Source organism: Chlorocebus sabaeus, chromosome 15, assembly GCF_047675955.1.
Source record: "Chlorocebus sabaeus isolate Y175 chromosome 15, mChlSab1.0.hap1, whole genome shotgun sequence".
NCBI lineage: Eukaryota > Metazoa > Chordata > Mammalia > Primates > Cercopithecidae > Chlorocebus > Chlorocebus sabaeus.
Window position 1 is genome coordinate 16,286,287 of NC_132918.1, and position 24,288 is coordinate 16,310,574.

The 24,288-nt window shown below is 35.5% G+C and overlaps 1 protein-coding gene across 10 annotated transcripts in view; it reads right to left on the minus strand.

The window, feature by feature from the left end:
* The window catches only part of NLGN1 (neuroligin 1), an 896,630-nt gene that overhangs the window by 847,154 nt on the left and 25,188 nt on the right, over window positions 1-24,288 (minus strand). For 6 of the 10 annotated variants that reach the window (XM_037988672.2, XM_037988663.2, XM_037988660.2 and 3 more), the window contains exon 2: window positions 11,961-12,029. The exons of the other annotated variants lie outside the window; for them this stretch is intronic. The gene's annotated coding sequence lies outside the window, so the exon portion shown is untranslated. The remainder of the gene's footprint in view (window positions 1-11,960; window positions 12,030-24,288) is intronic. 10 annotated transcript variants of the gene reach the window in all.

Sequence of the window (24,288 nt, forward strand, 5' to 3'; positions counted from 1 at the left end):
TAAAATGAAACGAAACGAAATGAAATAAAAATTACCATAGCCACCCTAATCTTCAGCAACTACCACCCTGATCAGTCAGCAGCCATCACCATTAAGACAAGACCTTCCACCAGCAAAAAGATTAAGACTCACTGAAGTCTCCAATGATCGTTAGTACTGTTTAGCAACAAAATATTTTTAATTAAGGTATGTACATTTTTAGACAAAATGTTATACACTTATACAGTGTCATGTAAACACAATTTATATATGCATTGGGAAACCAAAAAATGTCTATTACTCACTTTAGTGTGTTATTTACTTTATTGTGATGGCCTGGAACTGAATATACAGTATTTCTGAGGTATCCCTGAATCTCCTATTGTACTATTAATCATCTATCTATCAAGTAATCTCTCTCTCTCTCTTATGGGCTCTGTTTCTCTGGATAGCATTGACTAACGCATTTAAATGTGAGTTTATGTTCTGTCTCTACTGTGGAATGATAGGTACTAGAGGCCAGGAAAACAGATCTGTTCATATCAGTATCCACCGTGTACAAATGATACATACTGTAAGTATTCAACAAAACATGACTTACATGTCAACATAGCAATAAGAAAATTTGAATGTGAAAGCCGGCATGAAAATTAGGCCAGGCACCGTGGTTCATGCCTGTAATCCCGGCACTTTGGGAGGCCGAGGTGCCTGGATCACGAAGTCAGGAAATCGAGACCATCCTAGCTCACACTATGAAACCCCGTCTCTACCAAAACAATACAAAAAATTAGCCGGGCATGGTGGCGGGCGCCTGTAGTCCCAGCTACTCGGGAGGCTGAGGCAGGAGAATGGCGTGAACCCGGGAGGTGGAGCTTGCAGGGAGCCGAGATCGCACCACTGTACTCCAGCCTGGGCGACAGAGCGAGACTCTGGCTCAAAAAAAAAAAAAAAAAAAAAAAAAAAAAAAAAAAAAAAGAAAGAAAGAAAGAAAGAAAATTAATAGAATTTGCATGTGATAGCTTTTATTTTCTCTGTAAAGCAAAAACGGGTAATCTGCTCACAGTAAGGGCACGGGTGGATAGATCAAATGTCTGTTAGAGGTGGAGAAGTTTTGAAATCCTCATTGCACAAATCGGGAAACTAAAGAAGAGGAATCGAACTGCCAGGTTCTGCTAAGGCTGGTCAGTGTGAACTGAAAGTGTTCCCAAACTTCCCTGTTCTCTGAGGTTCTAAAATAATGCTTGGCTTCCCTGATGCAAGCACAAAGAAAACCCTATGAGGATCAACAAGAATGCAGAATAAGGCTGCTGATATGTGGAAAACACAATGGCTCCAAAGTTTTAGCAATCTGAAGCCATTTAATGTGGAAGAAAACTGTCCAACATATCTCAGTAGGCTATAAAAGCATTACTCTATTAGTGCAGGCGGTACCAGTTGAGCTTACTGTATGGGAAGAGCAAAATGTTCAGGAATTAGAGTCAGTTCAGCCATGCACTAGCTATGAGATCATTGGCAAATTATCTAACCTTTCCAAGTCTCAGGTTTTGCTTCTATAATTGAAACATGTATAAAGAGTTTTGAGCCTGAATACTAATCTTTAATGAACTTAAGCTTTAATTAACCATACCTATGGAACAGGTCATTTTACTATAATACCAAATAAAACAAAAGACACCAATCGACAGGAAACCATAATAGATCTTCACACAAGTACTTGTTTTTTTTTTTTTTTTAATATATGTCCTTGCAAATTGCATTCTTGAAGCAGCAGAAAAAAACACCAAAGAAAATATTTTCTGTAATGTTAAAGGGCTACAAAATGTAATATATGTGTGTGAGTTTGTGTGTATATATACATACATACACAACTATATACTGCAGTGTCTATCACGTGTATATTTATATATACACACATATATACACATGTATATATACACACATATGTATATATGTAGATAGACAGATAGATAAATAGATAGATAGACAGATAGACACTGCAGTATATGGTTGCAAACATCCAGCCCTTGAGGCTAGGAAATATAAAAAATAAACTAACATAGTAAGGGCACTTTCAAGTTTTAACTTTTTTGAGAAATGTTCCATTTTCTTCAAGGAACCAAATTAAATAAAGTAAAATAAAGAATATATATATATTTGAAAGACTAAAATCCACACATTTGTGTTTAAATTAATAGTTGTAATTTTTAGCTTATAAATCAGCTATGCAGAAGTTGCCTTATCGAGACTGGGAGAAAAGATGGTAGAAGGTGGAATAAATGTATACCAGACCTGCCTGAAATCACACCCGTGCTCATTTCATTCAAGCAGAAGTCTAAATTTTATCTTCCATTTTATAGATATTAGAGCCTATTCATTTTGATGAGCAGCACTACCTGCTCTCCTTCTGTTACACAGATATGGAGCCACAGACATCTACCGTTTTATCTAGGCATACAACATAATATCAAATATGAAATTGATCTTATAACAACCTTAGAAGAGCAGCCGTTACATTTTTTAAAAAGATGTTTGTCAGGATTTTATAAACAAGACTATAAGTCTAAATTCCTATAATCTTAGTATTGTATTCCAGTGATACTGCCTTTTTAGAAAGATGCCCAGTATATGTGATATTTTTCAAACTATATTTTTTACAGATCTTGTCAAGTTAAAATTATACACAGATATAACAAAAAAATAGAGTGGAGCAAAAATTATGAGCAAATTAATACCGAAGTATTGATACAATCTTATGTTGCTTATTATCCAAGAATGTATGTTCACTGATCAGTTAAGTGAGCCATTTATACAATGATATGCTGTCAATGAATAAGCATGAGTGGGTGTAAATTATCTATTTCAAAAGTGTATTACCTTGAAAAATACGATCCCTTCAAGTTCTTTACAGCATTACAATTTTCAATATTAATGGTTATGGGTTTAACTAGCACTATAGTCTTTCTACTAAGAAAATACAATGAAATTTTTCTCTAGAAAATAATTCTAGCTTAAGAGTAATGTTTACACGTTTTTCTTACTAAAGCAACAAAAATTCATAAATTGCCAGAAAAAATAAACATTGTTGAAAATTGAAAATTAAATACGAAAAGTCCAAGTCTGAAAGCAAAGTTTTAAAATGTGCTATGCGCATCCTTATTGATACTGCACATACAACATGTATGTTTATTTACTTCTTTTTCCATTCTCATTAAATGCTTTCAAAAATAGAAAATAATTTTCAGTAAAATCTCAAAGCAACAGAAATCATAATTGATAAAGTTATATAAAATGGTACTGGTAGTACAGTTTCAAAAATTAATAATTTAATCACAAAGAGCTTCAATTTATCCTTTTGTGACTATATATAGTCATAGTATGTATATATACACACACACACACACATACACACACACACACACATATATATATAAAAGTAAAAATATAAAAATTGGGCATTCAATTTTTTTAAAAAACTTCTATTTTTTTAGAAACAGGGTCTTGTTCCATCACCCAGGCTAGAGTGCAGTGACATGATCATAGCTCACTGCAGCCTCCAATTCCTGGGTTCAAGTGATCCTCCCACCTCGGTCTTCCTAGTAGATGCGATTATAACCACTAGGCACAATACCTGACTGGCATTTAATTTTAAATCTTGTGTTTCCACTTTAAAATATACAGCCATTTGCCTCCCCTGGAAAGATTGGTGCCATAAGTGTTCTATTATAGACCCCAACTGGCTTCAAACCACTCTGTCATTTCCTCTAAACTGGTTGTATAGCATCATATTATATTTAGTTAGCACTATAGGTTGCTGGCTTACTTAAAAGATACATGTAATATGTGTATGTGTGTATCTTACTTGTTAGACCAAGTCATACTATAATTAATCAGGCAAAAGTATAAATTTTGAAAGATTTATTACTACAACTAACAGCAGGCAAGTTATTAACATCTTTAAATTCAGAAACTCTAGGCTATATTGTTTGCCATGGTGTTTATTATCAAATCCTGCAAACCTCTGATTAATAGAATTAATCAAACACCTTTCAAAAGTTAATTTTTTAATATTTTAATATAATCTTGAAAATAATTTTAGAGTTGTTTCTAGTCTAATATTAAGACTCAATAATTACTGAAAGTATACAAGAAAACTAGTGTAAAATTTAAACCTTTCAATACAAACACCCGCATCCAGTCATTTAAATGCTAACAAAGTGAAGTTACAAAAATTAGCCCATAGGAATCTCTTTTTCCTTGGAGAATATTACACACATTGAATGTTACACATTATTTTTGGCTGGATTCAGGAACGTGATCTGCTTTATTAAAAGGAGAGATGAAACCAATTTAACTGTATAATGAAAAACTTGTTTGATAGAAAATATGATTAGTAATTTTACATGAAAAATAAACATTTGATACATTTTAAATACAATGGAAATAACTCAATACTCTTTATACCCAAAAAATCCCACTTACTTTTTCATAGCATTAAGATTTTCATATTTAGGCTGGGCGCAGTGGCTCACACCTGTAATCTTAGCAGTTTGGGAGGCCGAGGCGGGCGAATCACGAGGTCAGGAGATCGAGACCATCCTGGCTAACACGGTGAAACCCTGTCTCTACTAAAAATACAAAAAATTAGCCAGGCGTGGTGGCGGGTGCCTGTAGTCCCAGCTACTTGGGAGGCTGAGGCAGGAGAATGGTGTGAACCCAGGAGGTGGAGCTTGCAGTGAGCTGAGATCGCACCACTGTACTCTAGCCTGGGAGACAGTGAAACTCCATCTCAAAAAAAAAAAGAAAAAAGAAAAAGAAAAAGAAAAAAGATTTTCATATTTAATGATTTTAAAATAAAAAATAAACAGGTAATGCACTCAATACAAATCATTGCACATTGAAAACTGGGTAACAGATTTAAGATCCCAAATGTTATTGGCATTTTTCCAACTTGCAAAGACACATTCATTACTCCAAATTTAAGTTAATTGCTGTTTATACATATTTTTACATAATTTGAGTGCAAATGTCATGGTTTTGAAGTTAAAAGGGCTAATATGCACCTACAATACAAATTTTTCAGGTTCATTTCAAAATATTAAAATTAGATTAATACAGAAGGCAACCAGGAATTTATACTTCAAATATAGGCATACCTTGTTTTATCACACTTCTTTTTATTGGACTTTGCAGAGAATGTATTTTTCACACATTGGAAGTTTGTGGCAACTCTGCATTCGCCAAATCGATTGGTGTCATTTTCCCAACAGCATGTGCTCGTTTTGTGTGGCACTTCTCATGTATTTCAACTTTTTCATTATGACTACATCTATTACATTGATCTGTGATCAGTGATCTTTGATGTTTCCATTGTGATTGTGCCCGGGTGTTGGAAACTCCATCCACAAAGATGGCAAACTTAACCAACAAATATGTGTGTTCTGACTGCTCCACTAACCATCCATTTCCCCATCTCTCTGTCTCTCCTCCTGCCTCCCTATTATCAGAGACACAACAATACTGAAACTCGGCCAATTAATAACCCTACAATGGCCTTTTACTGTTCAAGCAAAAGAAGAGTCACATATCTCTCACCTTTGATCAAAACTAGAAATACTTAAGTTTCGTGAGGAAGGGACGCCTAAAACCAAAAGAAGCCAAAAGCTAAGGCTCTTGTTTCAAATGGTTAGCTAAGTTGTGAATGCAAAGGAGAAGATCTTGAAGAAAATTAAAAGTGTGACTCCATTGAACACAAAAATGATAAGAAAGCAAAACAATGCATTATCGCTGATATGGAGAAAGTTTTAGTAGTCTGGATAAAAGATCAAACCACTTACAACATTTCATTAAGCCAAAGCATAACCCAGAGCAAGGCCCTAACTCTCTTCAATTCTGTGAAGGCTTAGAGAGGTTATGAGACTACACAAGGAAAGTTGGAAGCCAGCAGAGATTGGTTCATGAGGATGAAGGAAAGAAGACATCTCCATACGTAAAAGTGCAAGGTGAAACAGAAAGTGCTGGTTGGTGTAGAAGCTGCACCAATTTATCCAGAAGATCATTGAGGAGGTGGCTACAGAAAGCAACAGATTTTCAATGTTGGTGAAACAGCCTTCTATTAGAAGAAGATACCATCTAAGACTTTCAGAGCTAGAGAGAAGTCAATGCCTGGCTTGCAGGCTTCAAAAGAAAGACTGCTCTTTTGTTAAGGGCTAATGCAACTAGAGACTTTATGTTGAAACCAGTGGTCATTTATCATTGTGAAAGTCCTAAGATCCTTATGAATTATGCTAAATCTACTCTGCCTGTGCACTATAAATAGAATAATAAAGCCTGGATGACAGCACTTCTGTTTATAGCATGGATTACTGAATATTTTAAGCCTACAGTTCAGACCTATCCTTTCAAAATATTACTGCTCATTGAAAATGCACCCAGTCACTCAAGAGCTCTAACGCAGATGTGCAAAATTAATGTTGTTTTCATGCCTGCTCACACAACATTCATTCTGTAGCCCATAGATTAAGAGGGAATTTCAACTTTCAAGTCTTATTATTTAAGAAATACACTGTAAAGCTACTGCTACCATAGATAGTGATTTATCTAATGGATCTGGGCAAAGTAAATGGAAAACCTTCTCAAAAGGATTTACCATCCTAGGTGCCACTGAGAACATCTGTGATTCATGAGAGGAGATCAAAATATCAACATTAGCAAAAATAAGTTAATTCCAACCCTCATGGATGACTTTGAGTGGTTTAAGTCCTCAGTGGAGGAAGTAACTGCAGATTTGGTTAAAAAAAAAAAAAAAAGCAAAAAAACTAGAATTAAAAGTAGAGCCTAAAGATATGATTGAATTGCTACAATGTCATGAACAAACTTGAATGGATGAGGAGTTGCTTCTTACGGATGTCAAAGACATAAAATCTACATTGTTGAAATGACAAGAAAGGATTTAGTACATCACCTAAACTTACCTGATAAAGCAACTAAGAGAGAGAATTGACTCTAATTTTGAAAGAAATTCTCCTGTGGGAAAAATCCTATCAAACTAACTTGCATGCTACATAGAAATCTTTCCTAAAAGGAAGAATAAACTGATGCAGCAAACTTCATTGCTGCCTTATTTGAAAAAGTTGCCAGAGTCACCCCAATTTTTAGCAACCACCATTCTGATCAATCCGTAGTCATAAACATCAAGGCAAGACCCTCCAGCAATAAAAAGATTAAGACTCACTGAAGGCTCAAATAACCACTAGGATTTTAGCTTTAAGTATTTTTAAATTAAGATACGTATTTTTTTAGATCCAGTGGTATTGCATACTTAATTGACTACAGTATAGTGTAAACACAACTTTTATATGCACCAGAGAAACAAAAAATTTGTCTGACTCATTTTGCTGCAATATTTGCTTTATTTCAGTGATGTGGAACAAAACCTACAATATATCCAAGGTGTTCCTGTACCTTTTTTTTTTTTTTTTTTTTTTTTTTTTTTTTTTTTTTTTTGCAGGTGAATAAGCAATCCTTTTAACAAAAAGAAATAAACTTCAACTTTTTCAAAGATGTGAGATGAGCACATTTTTCCTTGTGTTCTACACCTTGAGACACATTTTATGGGAATAGAAGCATAAAGTATTTACTCAACCTCAAAATAATTCCTCTGTATAGTTTCCTGCATATTTCTTATTTGGCTCCCATTCATCCCTTGGATTAAATTTCACAAGTTTATAACCATTTGTTAATATAATACTAAAACTCAACAATGAGCCTCAACAGGTTTAGAAAATCATTCTCCAGGCTTTAAACCAGTGTCTCTTAACAGGTGTTGAGAGAAAAACTAAAGAATGTGGTATGTGCTATGGGGGAAAAAATTCTTCCCTTGTGCAAATAAACTTGGTTGCCTAAGCATTAAATAGACTCCAACAAGCTCTTTTCTTTCCATAAATTTTTCCTAAATATGCTAATCCAGATTGCTAATATCCAAGAGAGGAATTTAATATAAGATATTTGTCAAGCTGTTTTGACCAAGGAAATCTTAGAAAGTGAGTATCTCTAATAAATTGCGTCTCCACTGAATTGAATTTGGAAAATACTGAAATATTTCCCAGAGAAGTCTATCTTTAAGGAACTTCAGAAGAAATAATCCTAAAAATGTCCACACAGTAACTATCGTTTTTACTTTTCTTGCTAACAGATAACACTGTTCCCTCTTCTTACATTCAAGGGGAAAAAAAAGGAACATCCAGTACCCATTAACTCCCTGAAGGCAATTGTATCTTTATCTTTTCTGTCTACTGAATACTTCTAATTCCTTTAATCTTTCTTTAGAAGTCCCATTTTAAAACATGTGAGTGACTATTAGTGCTCCCTAAATCTTCCAGTTTTTCTGTATTTTCTTAATAATTTCAGCTCTAAACTTTGAAAACAAAAGTGAAAAATTAAATAAAACTTTTTTCTCAGTGATTCATAATTATAACAGTTATCAGTATTAGAATCATATTATTTTTTAAAATAGGAGCACTATATTGCATACTGTTTAGAAAAGACTGCATATTGAATCTGTGAGCCCAGAATGCAGGGAAGAAATTCTGGATCAAGTTGGCATGTCTTTTAACTTAGTTATTTCTTTCATTTCTGTCATTTTTTTCCTTATATAGTCTTAATAGGAAAGACAATATGCATAAGGCTCATTTTTTTCACCTTATTTAAACTCTATTCCTATCTTAACCAGGAAATTGGGTTTCTGGTATAGAAACTTTATAACACAAAATATTTATGCATCTAGGATATAAGATTTTCTCCATCATAAAATGAAAAGGGTTTTGATTTGGAAATACAGTCCAAAGGGGGGAAAAAAACAAAACACCATTAAAGTGAAATTTATCTCAAAATAACCAAACCATCAAAGGCTTATTTCTATTTTCTTAAGAGAAAAATATATTCATGCCTATCTGCTATAAACCCCAAATGAATGAATCCTTCAGGACTAACTTCCCTTGATAATAAATCTGCAATGTTAAAAAAAAATCCAAAATAACAAATTGTATAATCTTTGGGGACTTGGATACTTGAAAACTCAGTCTAAGGGCTGAAATGAAAGAAACAGACCAGTAAATTGCTAGTTTGATGGCAGAGGGGATGGTGGCAGTAGTTAAAGGGTGACTGATAGCAGGGAAGGCAGGATCAGGAAGGCAAAGATAGCAGACTTTTGTCTGTAACACAGCACAGCACGTGTGTGTGTATGCACGAGTGTGTGTGTGTGTGTTTGTGTATGTATGTGTGTGTTTGTGGATGGGGGTGGTGAAAGTAATGGCAGCAGCAGAGGCAAAGCCAAGAGTGATGGCAGGAACAGCAATGAAAGAAACATCACACGATGCACAATACTTGGCATGTTTGTAGTCTGGAGGCAAGATTTAAAGAAAATCAAAAGTTGGTACCCAAATGAGAGGAAATCAAGTCCATTAAGCTGAATGAAGAGGCAAGTCAGACAACCAGCTCCAAGACAAGCACCACAGAATACAACTGGGATTAGACACACTGTCATATCCATCAATGTTCAAGAGCAAGAGGAGCAAGGGGCTGCACACAGGAGTGCTGGATAAATTCCAATGCATGTTTTATTGCAGCTGCAACTGTCTTTTAATATTGTAGCTGAAAAAGCCTCATCTTTCTTCATTCAGTCTTAAAGGGCTTCTGATCACAGTGCGTAATTAGGTCTTTACAGTAGACGACCGAGTCCTCTCAGAAAGCAGTAGTTATGGTCACAATAGACACATGTAGTGTTGGGGGTGATGGATAATACCAACAGCTGAAAATCTACCTGTGATAATTAAGAAACCAGGGGATAAAGAGCAGGAGGAAGCAACAGTCAAATTATTCCAAGTATAGGTACTTTCTAAACAGAGCATGACTTGGGAATTTTCCTCAGGTTTCTCATCTTATTTCTATATCCAAAAATGGAATCTTGACAGTCAAGTATTTTATGTAGTGCTTCTTATTGCTAATGTCTGAGTCAGTCATGCAGGAATCAGAATCTACTTCGAGAAGTTTTAATAAGGATAACTTTAGATCTGGACAGGGTGAAGAAAAATAAAAAGGAACATTGCAGCACCCAGGGAATGGCAACAGAAAGAAGTTACGACTGGTCTAAGGACAAGAGAAAAATAGTGTTACTGAAGTACAATTAGAGCTGGAGGCATAGAAAAGAGGCACCCAACCAGGGTCACAGTGATAAAAAGATGTAGTCACTGCTAGAAATCATGGCTTAGAGCAGGAAAGAATGGCAGGGATGGGGGTATAACCCAAACTCTCTCTCTTACACTCTGTTCTCCTACCATTGTCTTGCATTTGTTGGATTTTTAAAAGAAGCCAACTATCAAGGGGGCCTAGGTGGATGTAGCTTATAGAAGTCAAGGTTAGCTTCTCAAGGCATAGAACAAGACAGAGAAGAGCAGAACATGGATCTGGGTGGGTTGAGTTACAGATAATAACCTGTAGATATTTTATGGAATTAATTGGACACATAGTTAAACCACGCCTAAAATTAATGCTCTTGGTCACAAATATAGTCTTCCCTGTTTGGCTTCCCTAATGTAAGGTCCTCAAATCATAAGAGATGGGTCATGAGTGGTAGGAAATTCAGAGTTATTAAAACATGTTCCAGAACTCATGTGTGTGCCATGTATTATTTGCCAAAGAATGGGAGTCACTAACCAGAATAAACAAAATTGTGTGAGGTACAGCAGTCTTCTGAAATAATTTTAATATTGGGAAATATATTCTAGATGTTTCCTTCTTAGTATATTTGGATGGTGACAATGAAAAATTGTTTTGCTTTTAACGCTGGTCATTTAAAACTGATTTCTTAATTTCTTAGCAAAGGTTAAATAATCATTTCTGTCTCTTCTTCAACAAGTGCTGGGTTCACTCGGTGTTTGATAAGTTCATTTAAAAATGGAGTTATAGACACTCTCTAATAACATGCATCATGTGGTGTTTGATTTTGTTCTTGCGGTTGTCGGTTAATCAGTTTGGTTTGGGATTTAGTTACAAAGAACAGAGCCTCAGTTTGGTATCAGCGGTTCTTTCTGACCCAAAAGTCATTATATCTTCTTTATAATATTCTCTCATTAAAACTGATGTTAGCCTTCCTTGTTGACTAAACGCATGGTATGGACTTTTACTACATTTTTTTCTTTCTTGCTTGCTTTTTTTTTGAGATGGAGTCTTGCTCTGTCACCCAGGCTGGAGTGCAGTGGCACAATCTCAGCTCACTGCAGCCTCTGCCTCCCAGGTTCAAGCAATTCTCCTGCCTCAGCCTCCTGAGTAGCTGGGACTACAGGCATACACTGCCACACCTGGCTAATTTTTGTATTTTTAGTAAAGATAAGGTTTCACTATGTTGGCTAGGATGGTCTTGATCTCCCAACCTTGTGATATGCCCCCACCTCAGCTTTCCAAAGTGCTGAGATTACAGGCGTGTGCCACCGCACCCAGCCTATTACATTTTTTTTTCTAAAAATGACTTTATTGAACTGATTATATCACAAAATAATGCTTCCATGAATGTAAGATTTTCATATGTGTGTGTATGTATATACCATCAAAACAGAATCTAACTTTATAACATAAAAACATTATATATTTAAAGTGAAAATAATAGCTGAAAAGGGTAAAGAAATTTTCAAAAATAAAACCAATTTTTCTATGGCAGGTTATGGGGGTAGAAGGAGAAAAAGTGTGAGAAACAGTAGCCACACTCAAAGCATGGTTAAAGGATTATACTAGCTCATCAAAATTATACTGCATATTATATGGATAAAAGTATTAAAATTGTTCAACAGAAAAATCATCCGAACAAAAGAGGTAAGTCATGACTATGGTGGATGGTCAGGAAACACAACTGCTGTTTTTCCATGGGAGCTTTTGTTGCTACTTTTCTAACACTTCAATGATTGAAAAGAAATCAAACTGCGAGAACTTACTGCCACTCCAGTGAGCCCTGGGGGATTTGTCACAAATTTGGAACTTGAGTGGCCTCAAGCTTCACAGGTCTGCTCCTCAGAAGTGACAGAAAGCAAAGAGAAAGCAGAGCATTAGTTACATGCAACTGAGCACCTACATATTTTCAAATGGTGGGTGAACTTCAGGCCACCTTTTAAGTTTTACATTAGACCAAATGACCAAAAGATTTCCTCTAAAGCATGTGCTATTCTTAGGAGTTTCCAACAACAACCATTATTTTGTAGCTATTCACAGATAATTCTGAACCTACTCTTGCCTAATAGAAAGCTTCTTAAACACTGAAAATTGGATAAATAACTACAATATAGAGTGACTTTACAACTCCTTTTAGACTATTTTATAGGGTGTCATTTTACTAAAAATCTCAGAAAGGATAGGAACATTCAAGGAACTTAGCTCTTGATCCTAGAGAGCTGGTGAACATCAACAGCTGATTCTGATAGTAGATTGTAGAGAGTGCAATTGACTCCAGCTACACGGTGCCCTGTATTCCCTGAATAATGATATAATCACTAGAAAAAAGTGTGTTTACTCTTTGTCTGCACTTTAAACAAAAGTATACCACTTGAAGCATTTATTCAAATATTGTTTCATTCTAAATCAGTGTTTCTTAAGTGAGGCCCATGAATTGTAATCACCTGCAGTGTTTGATCAAAATGTAATTTCCTAGCCCCCATTACCAGGTAATTCATATGCATGTTAACATTTGAAAACCACTACTACAAAGAACTCATGTATTATATTAGCAATAAGAATATGAATGTTAGAATCTACTTTGCTATACTGTTTGATACTCTTAAAGATTTTATGAAAAAAAGGAAAGTTAAGGAGAAAATAGTTTGAGTAATTTGAATATGTCTAAAAATTATCTAATATAAACTATAATACATAGTTTTAAATTTCTAATTCCCCACCTCTCCTGACCCCCACTTTCTAGTTAAGGATTTTGGATTAAAGTTGATTCTAGAATTCTGAATAATCATGTATTTTCTACTTCCACAGTCTAGAAGAAAAGAATCTAAGCTTAAAAAGCAAGCAATATTTTGGCTGATTCTTAAACACTTTTAAAAGAGCCTCACTATTCTATATTTCATCATTTTATGTAGTAAATCATAAATCTTAATACTAATTAATGAATTTTTAGGGACATTTTTATTTAAGCAACTTGTTTCCCATAAATTATATAACCTAAGCCAGGAGCTTCTCAACCACAAAGAAGTATCAGATCAAGAAAACTTCCATTATGCATAAAGTGATAGAACAACTGATGTTTTAGGAAGAGCTCGATTAAATACATATAAGGAGGGAGCAAAATGATCAAGAAATTGGTTGGTTATAAATTAAACACTCAAAGTACAAATCAAAACTTATCTATGTACCAGCAATAAAGGGAGAAAATAGAAAAAAAAGAAAATAAATATGCACCATACAAGCAAAAATATAAAATAGCTAGAAATCTAAGAAAGCTAACAATGAAACTGTAAATTTTACTGAGGGACATGAAAGATCAGGCCCTCTTCTCTTTTCCTTCTTTTTCCTTACTGAACATTATTAAACTAAACTAACTGGGTAAGACAGAGGAAAGTAGGCATCTTAATGGGGGAGGGTTTGCATCCAAGATGGCCCAGAGAAAGGGATCAGAGCCTGAGCATGGTGAGGAGAGGTTTCAGACAGGGAGGTAACACTGTGGGGAGCTAGAGGATTTGGAGAATGAGGAATCATCCAAACAGAGGCAAGTTCAGACATAGACTGTTCAATCCCAAACAGGATGAGGGTGTTCCTGCAGGAGGGCAGCCCAATAAGGAGCATCAGAGCCCAGGTGGGGTGAGGAGGACATCTGTCAGAGGAAGGCACAGTGGCAGCAATGGGAGACTGGTTCAATACAGGGCAATTGGTCAAATAGGTAAATATCTTAAGAATCATAAAAGCCGTGTTTCTCGTTAACATAAAAATGTTGCAAATATGAAAAGGGAGAAAACCCAAATAATTATGTGGTGTTTGATTAGAATTTTAGGTAGTAGTGTGAACTCATTATTTTTAATAGAAAGATATAGAAATATAAAGAGATATAAATTGGATAAATATATATTTCCGAACTCTGTCCACTGAGAGAGCCTGTGAGGAGTGGTTCCCAAATAGTAATGAGGATACCCAGCACCCAAATATTGGCTTCAAATATCACTGTCCTCTAAAAGGAAATGAGACTGCTAAAAGATAACATAGGAAATAAGTCTAGAGGACTTTGGGTTTGGCATTAACTTTTATACACCACTCCAAAGACACAATCCACAAAAGAAATAATTGATAAGCTGTACTTGACTACAATAAAAAAAAAATATGCAAAAGACACTACTAAGAGAATGAGAAGACAAGCCAAAGACTAGATGAAAATGTTTATTAAAGGTGTATCTGATAAAGGATTCATCCAAAATATACAAGGAACTCTTAAAACTCAACAGTAAGAAAATGAATAACCTGATTAAAACATTGGCCAAAGTCCTTAGCAAACACCTCACCAAAGAAGCTATACAGATGTAAATAAGCATAGAAAAAGATGCTCCACATCGTATGTCATTAGAGAAATGCAAATTAAAATACTAATGAGGTACTTCCACACAGCTATTAGAAAGGGCAAAATCCAGAATGCTGACAACACTAAATGCTGGCAAGGAGGTGGAACAAAAGGAACTCTCATTGACTACTAGCGAAAATACAAATGGTATAGCACCTTTGCAAGTCAGTTTTTAAATTTCTTACAAAAGTACTTACACTTGTACTGAATGATCCAGCCATCACATCCCCTGGTATTTCCACAAAGAAGTTGAAAACTTATGCCCATACAGAAACCTGCACACAGGTGTTTATAGCAGTTTTATCTATCATTTCCAAAATTTAAAAGAACCCAAGATGTTCTTCAGTAGGTTAATGGATAAACTATCATGTATCCTGACAAAGGAATATTATTTAGCACTAAAAAGAAATGAGCTATCAAGCCATGAAAAGACATGGAGGAAACTTACATGCTTATTACTAAGTGAAAGAATTCAATATAAAATTGTTACGCACCATATGATTTCAGATAAATGACATTTTTAAAAAGCCAAAACTATGGAAATAGTAAAAAGTTTGGTGGTTGCCAGGGGCTGGTAGGGAGGAAGATATAAATAGGTAGATCATAGAGCCCTAGAAGATTTGTAGAGCAGTGAAACTATTCTGCATGATACTATGATGGTGGGCATATATCATTATACATTTGTGGAATCCACACACTGTATTACACCAACACTGAATTCTAATGAAAATTTGGATTTTGGATGATAATTATGTGTCAGTGTGGATTCACTGTTCATAACAATGTATGACTCTGGTGTAAGATGCTGATAATAGAACAGGATATGCAAGAATGAGGGCAGGGCATATATGGGAAATCTCTGCATCTTCCAATCAATGTTACTACAAATGTGAAATTGCTATAAAAATTAAAGTATATTTTATATATATATATATATATCTAAAAATCATGGCAAAAATTGATTACTGAATTTGAAAAATGCTCACAGATACTGATTTCATCGTATTTCATACAAATAAAAAGTTATATAAGTACAAGAAATATTTTGTATATTGTATATGTGTGCTAGATTTGATAAGAAAAGTACATGAATAAAAAGAAATTATTTGCTCCATATTTGCCCAAAACTACACTTATTCAGAAAGAAACAAACCAAAATGTAGATTAAAAACAAAAAAAAAGGAACACAAGGATCCTTGGAGAAATGGCTGGTTCAACAGCTAGAGAAGGAAAAGCACAAGATGATCCAGGAACATCTTACTGGGCCAGAAGGCAAGAAAGTGCTTTCAGTATTATAGGGTTATGGTAAAAGTTCACGTATTCTACCCTAACATGTTTCTACTAGTGAAATAGGGAAAATTTTAGCATGAAAGAATAAAATGAGAGTAATAAAAACTGTGACCCATTTAATGAAAATAGAATGAATACATACTGATACAGTCAATTAACTAATTAAAAGTTAGCTGGGCATGATATATTACAAAGGGGAAAAGAATACTGTCTTCCTCTGTTTGTATTGCTATCAGAAATATCTGAGGCTAGGTACTTTATAAAGAAAATATATTTGGCTCACAGTTCTCCAGGCTGTGCAAGAAGCATGGTATCAGCATCTGCTTCTGGTGCTGCCAGGAAGTTTCTGCTCATGATGCAAAGCAAAGAGGAGCTGGTATGTAAAGATCACATGGTGGGAAGCAAGAGAGAGGAGAAGGAGATGCCAGACTCGTTTTAACAAGTAGATGGCAAAGGAACTAAGAGTGAGAACTCATTTAATCCCATGAGAATGAGGACATATCCCTCATAACCCAAATACTTTTCACTAGGTCACACCTCCTATATTAGGGATAAAGTTTTAACAAGAGTTTTAGAGCAGACAAATATCTAAATGATATTAGACACCTTTACAGGGGAGAAGGCTGGTAGATACCACCTTAATCAAGAGCCACCTGATAGGATGCAGTAAGATAATAGCTTCACTTCTGTGACATTTTTCCAAAACATGCATCTCATAAAAGTAATCATGAAGAAATATCAGACAATTCCAAACTTAGACACTATAAAACAACAGTTCTATAATCCTTAAAAGTGTCGAGAGAGTGATATTATCAAAAGGGTGGAGTAAGAGCAATTTAGTTTTACTCTCCCTCATAGGAAACCAAAATCAATTATCTAGAGCCAAGATTATCACCAGGGATATCCCAGAACTAAAAACTGAGGCTGTGATGACTCCAGGTATTACAGAGAAGTGAAAAATCACAAGCAGGAGGGAAGAGAAACAAAACTCTCTGGCCACAACACCCTTCCCCTACCCAGGCACTATGCAGAAAGGTTCTACCAGATTCAGATTTTACCCTGGAAAAAGTGAGATCAAGGAAGTCTGACAGTTTCGTCACCAGTTAGGTTTCTTCACAGGAAAAACATTTCTGCTTGAATCCACAGGAAGCATCACAAATGCCTGTAGGGTAAAGGCTTCTAAGGGAAACTAAAGGCATAAAATAGAGGTGTGGCTAGTACCAGCCAGTGCACAAAACTCAGCAGCTATTCTTCAACTGTCAAAGGAGATGCCAAATCACCAAATCTGTTCAGCAGCAACATGCTTTAGGGGAAGTACTTCAGGGGCTCTCTGGGCATAACCCTTAGCCAGCTTTCCCACACAGCGGGGATATACACTTTAGGATTCCCCCATGCCCAATCTGGGACAGGCAGCACTCTCAAGTTATTTGTAAGAATTGTGGCAAATCTGATCAAGGGTGCCATCTAATGCAGAAAAGGAGGCAGTGTTCTTGGGCTGAGGGTACTCAAAAATCAACCTGCACAGGGCTTCTAGTCATACGTAATCTAGAAAGACCAAACCAAGGCAGACAGAAAAGACTGAAATAAATAACTAAACCTTGAATGCAAAGACATAGACAAACATCCATAAGAAACAAAATCAAACAGGTAGCTATGACCTCCACGAAAAGACAAAAAAGGAGCCAATGTCTGACCCTAAGAATATGGTGATTTGTGACCTCTCAGATCAACTACTCAAAACAGTAGTTTTGAGTGAACTCCAAGATAACACAGCAAATCAGTGCAGAAATTTATTCAGATAAATTTAACAAAAATAATAAAATAATAAAAGATAAATCAAACAGAAATCCTGGAGTGGAGAAATCCAATGGCTAGATAGAGAAATACATTAGAGGTTATTGCCAGCAAAACTGATTAAGCAAAAGAATCAGAGAGTATGAAGACAGGCTGTTTGAAAATACACAGTCAGAGGAGAGAAAAAAAGAATGAAAAAGGAAAAAGAATGTCTACATGATCTAGATAGCCTCAACAGAGCAAATCTAATAGCCATTGACCGCCAAGAGGGAGTTGAGAAATGGCAAGGTGTAGATAACTTATTTTAAAAATGATAACATAAAATATTGCAAACTTAGAGAAAGATTATCCAGATACTAAAAGATCAAAGATCACCAACCTGATTTAACCCAAATAAGACTACTCTAAAGCATATAATAATCAAATTTTCAAAGGCCAAAGACAAAAGGAGGATTGTAAAAGCAGCAAAACAAAAGAAACAACATATAAAGGAGCTCTAATTAAAGACATTCCCAAACACACAAAAGCTAAGGAAACTCATGACCACCAGACTGAGCTTATAAGAAATGCTAACGGGAGTTCTTCAGTATGAAAGATAAGAATGTTAATGTGCAAAACGAAAACATCTGAAAGTATAAAACAATGGAAAAGGCAAGTACAAATACAAATGCACAATACTCTAAACTTGTGACGTATCAACCACTCATACCTTTAGTATGAAGACTAAAAGACAAATCTATCAAAAATAATTACATAATTTCTTAAGAGATAGGATATATAAAAATATAAATTGAGACAAAAAAGGTCAAAATGTGGGGAGATGGAGTCATTTTTTTTCTTTTCTTTGAGTCAAAGTTAAGTTGTCATCAGTTTAAGTTGTTATAATCATAAAATATTTTGTAAGCCTTATGGTAATCATAAATCAAAAATAATACAGATATGTTAAAAATGAAAAGAAATTAAAACATACTACCAGAAAAAAATCATGTAGCCAAAAAAAGACAGTAGAAAAGAAAGGAAGAGAGAACTTACAATACAACCAGAAAATCAGAAACAAAACGGTAGTAGTAAGTCCTCACCTATCAATAATAATATTGAATGTAATAAACTAAATTATGCAACTGAAATAATAAGACCCAATTATATGCTGCCTACAGGAAACTCACTTCACCTATAAAGATAAACATAGACTAAAAGTGAAGGAGAAAAAAAAGATTCCATGCAAATGGAAACCACAAAAAAAGCAGTAGCTAAACTTATATCAGATAAAATAGACTTCAAGTCCAAAACTATCAAAAGAGACAAAGAAGGTCATTAAATAATAATAATTGGGTCAGTATAACGGGAGGATATAGCAATTGTAAATATATATGTACTCCAACATTGGAGCACAAAAATATATAAAGCAAATATTAATAAATATAAAGAAAGAGGCTGTAACAGTAATAGTAGGAGACATTAATGCCCCTCTTTAAGCAAGGAACAAGTCCTCCAGACAGAAACTCAACCAAAAAGAAAAGAAAATTAGAGTTTCTAGACCAAATAGACCTAACTGATATTTATAGAATATTTCAGTAAACTGCTGAAGAATACATATTATTTTCCTCAGCATATTGAACTTCTCCAGGATAGACCATATCTTAGGTCATAAAACAAGTCTGAACAAATTCAAAAGAGTAGAAATCATATCAAGTATCTTTTCTGAACACAATGGAATAAAACTAGAATTTAACAACAAAAGGAGACCTTGGAAATTGCACAGATACGTGAAAATTAAACAACATGGCCTTGAACAACCAATGGATCAATTAATACTTTGCAAAGAAAATTTTGAAATTCCTTGAAACAAATTAAAATGGAAACAGTACATACCAAAACCTATGCAGTATAGAAAAAGTAGTACTAAGAAAAAAGTTTACAGCAATAAATATTTACATGGAAAAAGAAAAAAGACTTCCAAAACCCAACCTAACTAAGCACCTAAAGGAATTAGAAAAGCATGAACAAATAAAACTGAAAATTCATACAAGGAAAAAGTAATACTAAAAATCAGAGCAAAAGTAAATGAAATTGAGATGAAAAAGAAAATAGAAAAATAATCAACAAAATAGAAAGCTGTTTTTTTGAGAAGATAAACAAAATGGATAAATCTTACTGTGACTAATTAAGAAAAAACAAAGACCCAAGTAATATCAGAGAAGAAAAATGGAACATTACAACTGATACCACAGAAATATAAAAGATTATTAGAGACTATTGTGAAGAACTATACACCAACAAATTAGAAAATTTAGAAGACATGAATAAATTCTTAGAAGCATACAGTCTTACAAGATTGAATCATGAGGAAATAGAAAAACTGGACAGCCCATTAAGTAATGAGGTTGAATAAGTAATTTTTACAATTTCCACAAAGAAAGTCCATAATCAGATAATTTCATTGCTAAGTTTTACCAAACTTTTAGAGAAAATACAATACTGATTTTCTTCAAACTATTCCAAAAAATTTGAAGACGAAAGAATTCTTTCAAACTCATTCTATGAGTCCAACATTACCCTGAAACCAAAACCAGACAAGGGCACAACAAAAAGGCAAATTACAAGCCAATATCTGTGATGAACATAGATGCAGAAATCCTCAACAAAATTTTAGCAAACTGAATCCAACAGTATATCAAAAAGATTATTCATCATGATCAAGCAAGAATTATCCCAGGGATGCAAGCATGGTTCAATCAATCAATCAATCAATCAATCAATAAATGTGCTATAGCACATGAACAGACTGAAAGACAAAAGCCTATTGTTTCAATGAATGCAGAAAAAGCATTTGATAAAATGTAGCATCTGTTCATAATAAAAACTCTCAACAAATATAGAAAAAAACATACTCCAAAACATTAAAGGCTGTATATGACAAACCCATAGCTAACATCATGCTGAATGGGGAACATTTGAAAAACTTTATTGTAAAATTTGGAAGACGAAAAAGATACCTAGTTTCATGACTTTTATGCAACATCATAGCAGAAGTCTTGGTAGAGCAATTAGGTAAGAGAAAGGAAAAAAAGGCATGCAGATGAAAAAGGAAGAAGTCAAATTGTCCTTGTTTGCAGTTGACATAATCTTATACTTAGAAAAACCTGTTCCGCCAAAACCTGTTAGAACTAGAGTCTGCCAAAAACCTGTTAGAACTAACAAACTAATTCAATGAAGTTGCAAAATATAATACTAAATCATGACACAAAAAACAGTAGTATTTCTATGTTCCAACAGTGAACAATCTGTAAGAAATCAAGAAGGTAATTCCATTTATGATAGTTACAAACAATAAAATACCTAGGAATAAATTTCACCAAGAGGTGAGACATCTCTGCCATAAAAACTATAAAATACTGATAAATGAAATTTAAAATGACACACAAAAAATTAAAAGAGATCTCATGTTCCTGGAGTAGAAGAAATAATATTGTTAAAATGTCCATACTACCCAAAGTGATCTACAATGTCAATGCAATTCCTATCAAAATAACAATGACATTCTTCACAGATTTAGAAAAAAAATTCTTAAAATTTGCAAGAAATTACAAAGGACCCCAAATAGTCAAAGTAATCCTGAGCAAAAAGAACAAAGCTAGAGGCATTATAATACCTGACTTCAGAGTATACTACAAGGCTATAGTAATTAAACAGCATGGTACTGGCATAAAATCACATAAACTAATGAAATAGCACGGAGAACCCAGAAATAAGTCTATGCATTTACAGCCAACTCATTTTCAACCAAGACACCAAGAACATACAAGGACAGTCTCTTCAATAGATAATCCTGGTAAAAGTGGGTATCTGTATGTAGAAGAATGGAAATAGACCCTTGTCTCTCACCATATACAGAAATCACTCAAAATGAATTAAAGACTTAAATATAAGACCTGAAACTATGAATCTATTAGAAAAAACACTGGGAAAACATTTTAGAACATTAATCTGGATAATGATTTTTTGGTAACACAGGTGACAAATGAGATTCTATAAAGATTAAAAGAAAAAAAAAAAAGGCCTCTGCACAGCAAAGAAAAAAACCAACAGAGTGAAGAGGTCATCTACAGAATGATAAACTGATGTGGTTTGGCTCTGTGTCTCCACCCAAATCTCATCTTGAATTTTAATCCCCACATGCTGAAGGAGGGACCTGCTGGTAGGTGACTAGATCATGGGGGCAGTTTTCCCCTTGCTGTTCTCTTGATAGTAAAGGAGTTCTCACAAGATCTCAGGGTTTTTCCTCGCTCTTTATCTCTCTCTCCTGCCACCTTCTGAAGAAGGTATTTGCTTCCTTTTCACCTTCCACCACAATTTTAAGTTTCCTGAGGCCTCCCCAGCCATACGGAACTGTGAGTCAATTAAGCCTCTTTCCTTTACAAGTTACCCAGTCTCAGGTAGTATCTTTATAGAAGTGTGAGAATGGACTAATACAGAAAATTGGTACTGGAAGAGTGGAGTACTGCCACTAAGATAACCTGAAATGGGGAAATGATTTTGGAACTGGGTAACAGGCAGAGGTTGGAACAGTTTGGAGGTCTCAGAAGAAGACAGGAGGATATGGGAAAGTTTGGAACTTCCTCGAGACTTGTTGAATAGTTTTGACTAAAATGCTGATAGTGATATGAACAATGAAGTCTAGACTGAGGTGGTCTCAGAAGGAGATAAGGAACATTTGGGGAACTGGAGTAAAGTTCACTCATGCTATGCTTTAGCAGAGAGACTGGTGGTATTTTGCCCCTGCCCTAGACATCTGTGGAACTTTAAACTTGAGAGAGATGATTTAGAGTATCTGGCAGAAGAAATTTCTCAGCAGCAAAGTGTTCAAGAGATAACCTGACTTATTCTGAAAGCTTTCAGTTATATATGATCACAAAGAGATGGCTTGAAATTAGAACTTATGTTTAAAAGGGAAGCAGAGTATAAAGTTTGGAAATTTTGAAGCTTGACCATGTGGTAGAAAAGAAAAACCCATTTCCTGGGAAGGAATTTGAGGCAAGCTGACTAGAAATTTGCTCAAGTAAGGAGGAACTGAATGTTACTAGCAAAGACAATGGGGAAAATGCCCCCAGGGCCTGTCAGAGACCTTCGGAGCAGCCACTTCCATGACAGTCCCAGAGGCCTGGGAGGGAAAAATGGCTTCATGGACCGGGCCCAGGGCCCAGTGGATCTGTGCAGCTTCAGAACTTGGTGCCCTGCATCTCAGCTGTTCCAGCTCCAGCTGTGGCTAAAAGGGACCAAGGTTACAGCTGAGGCAATTGTTTCAGAGGATGTGAGCCCCAAGCTTGGTGGCTTTCACATGGTGTTCAGCTTGTGGGTGCACACAAGACAAGAGTTGAGCTTCAGGACCCTCTCTGCCTAGATTTCAGAGGATGTATAGAAATGCCTAGATGTCCAGGCAGAAGTCTGCTGCTGTGGAGTCCTCATGGAGAACGTCTGCTAGGGAAGTGCGGAAGGGAAATGTGGGGCTGGAGTCTGAACACAGTCTCCACTGGGGCACTGCTTAGTGAAACTGTGAGAAGAGGGCCACCACCCTCTAGGTCCCAGAAAGGTAGATCTGCTAACAGCTTGCATTGTTTACCTGGAAAAGCTGCAGGCACTCAACACCAGCTGGTGAAAGCAGCCACAGGGGTTGTACTCTGCAGAGTCACAGGAACAGGGCTGACTAAAGCTGTGGGAGCCCACCCCTTGCATTAGTGTGCCCTGGATGTGAGACATGGAGCCAAAGGAGATTTTGGAGGTTTCAGATTTAATGGTTGCCCTGCTGGATTTTGGACTTTCATGGGGCCTATGTCCCCTTTTTTTTTGGTCAATTTCTCCCAGTTTGGAATGGGAACATTTACCCAAAGCCCACACCTCCATTGTATCTTCGAGGTAACTAACTTGCTTTTGACTTTACAGACTCATAGGCAGAAGGGACTTGCCTTGTCACAGATGAGGCTTCAGACTTGGACTTTTGGGTTAAAGCTGGAATGAGTTAAGTCTTTGGGGGACTGTTAGGAAGGCATTATTGATTTTGAAATGTGAAAAGGACATGAGATTTGGGAGGAGCCAAGGGCAGAATGGTACGGTTTGGCTCTGTGTCTCCACCCAAATCTAATCTCAAATTGTAATCCCGATGTGTTAAGGGGAAGGCCTGCTGGGAGGTGATTAGATCACAGGGGCAGTTTCCCACATGCTGTTCTTGTGATAGTGAGGGAGTTTTCATGAGATCTGATGGTTTAAAGTGTGGCACTTCCTCAGTCTCTCTCTCTCTCTCCTGCTGCCTTGTGAAGAAGCTCCTTGCTTCTCCTTCACCTACTACCATTATTGTAAGTTTCCTGAGGCCTCCCCAGCCATGTAGAATTGTGAGTCAGTTAAACCTATTTCCTTTATAAATTACCTAGTCTCAGATAGTATCTTTATAGCAGTGTGAGAATGGACTAATACAGAAACAATACCTGCAGTTTATCCATCTGACAAGGAATTAATAACTTGCATCTATAACAACCTCAAACAACTCAACAGCAAAAATTAAATCTAATGTAAAACAGACAAATGATCTAGATAGATATTTCCAAAAAGAAGACATACAGATGTCAAACAAGTATATA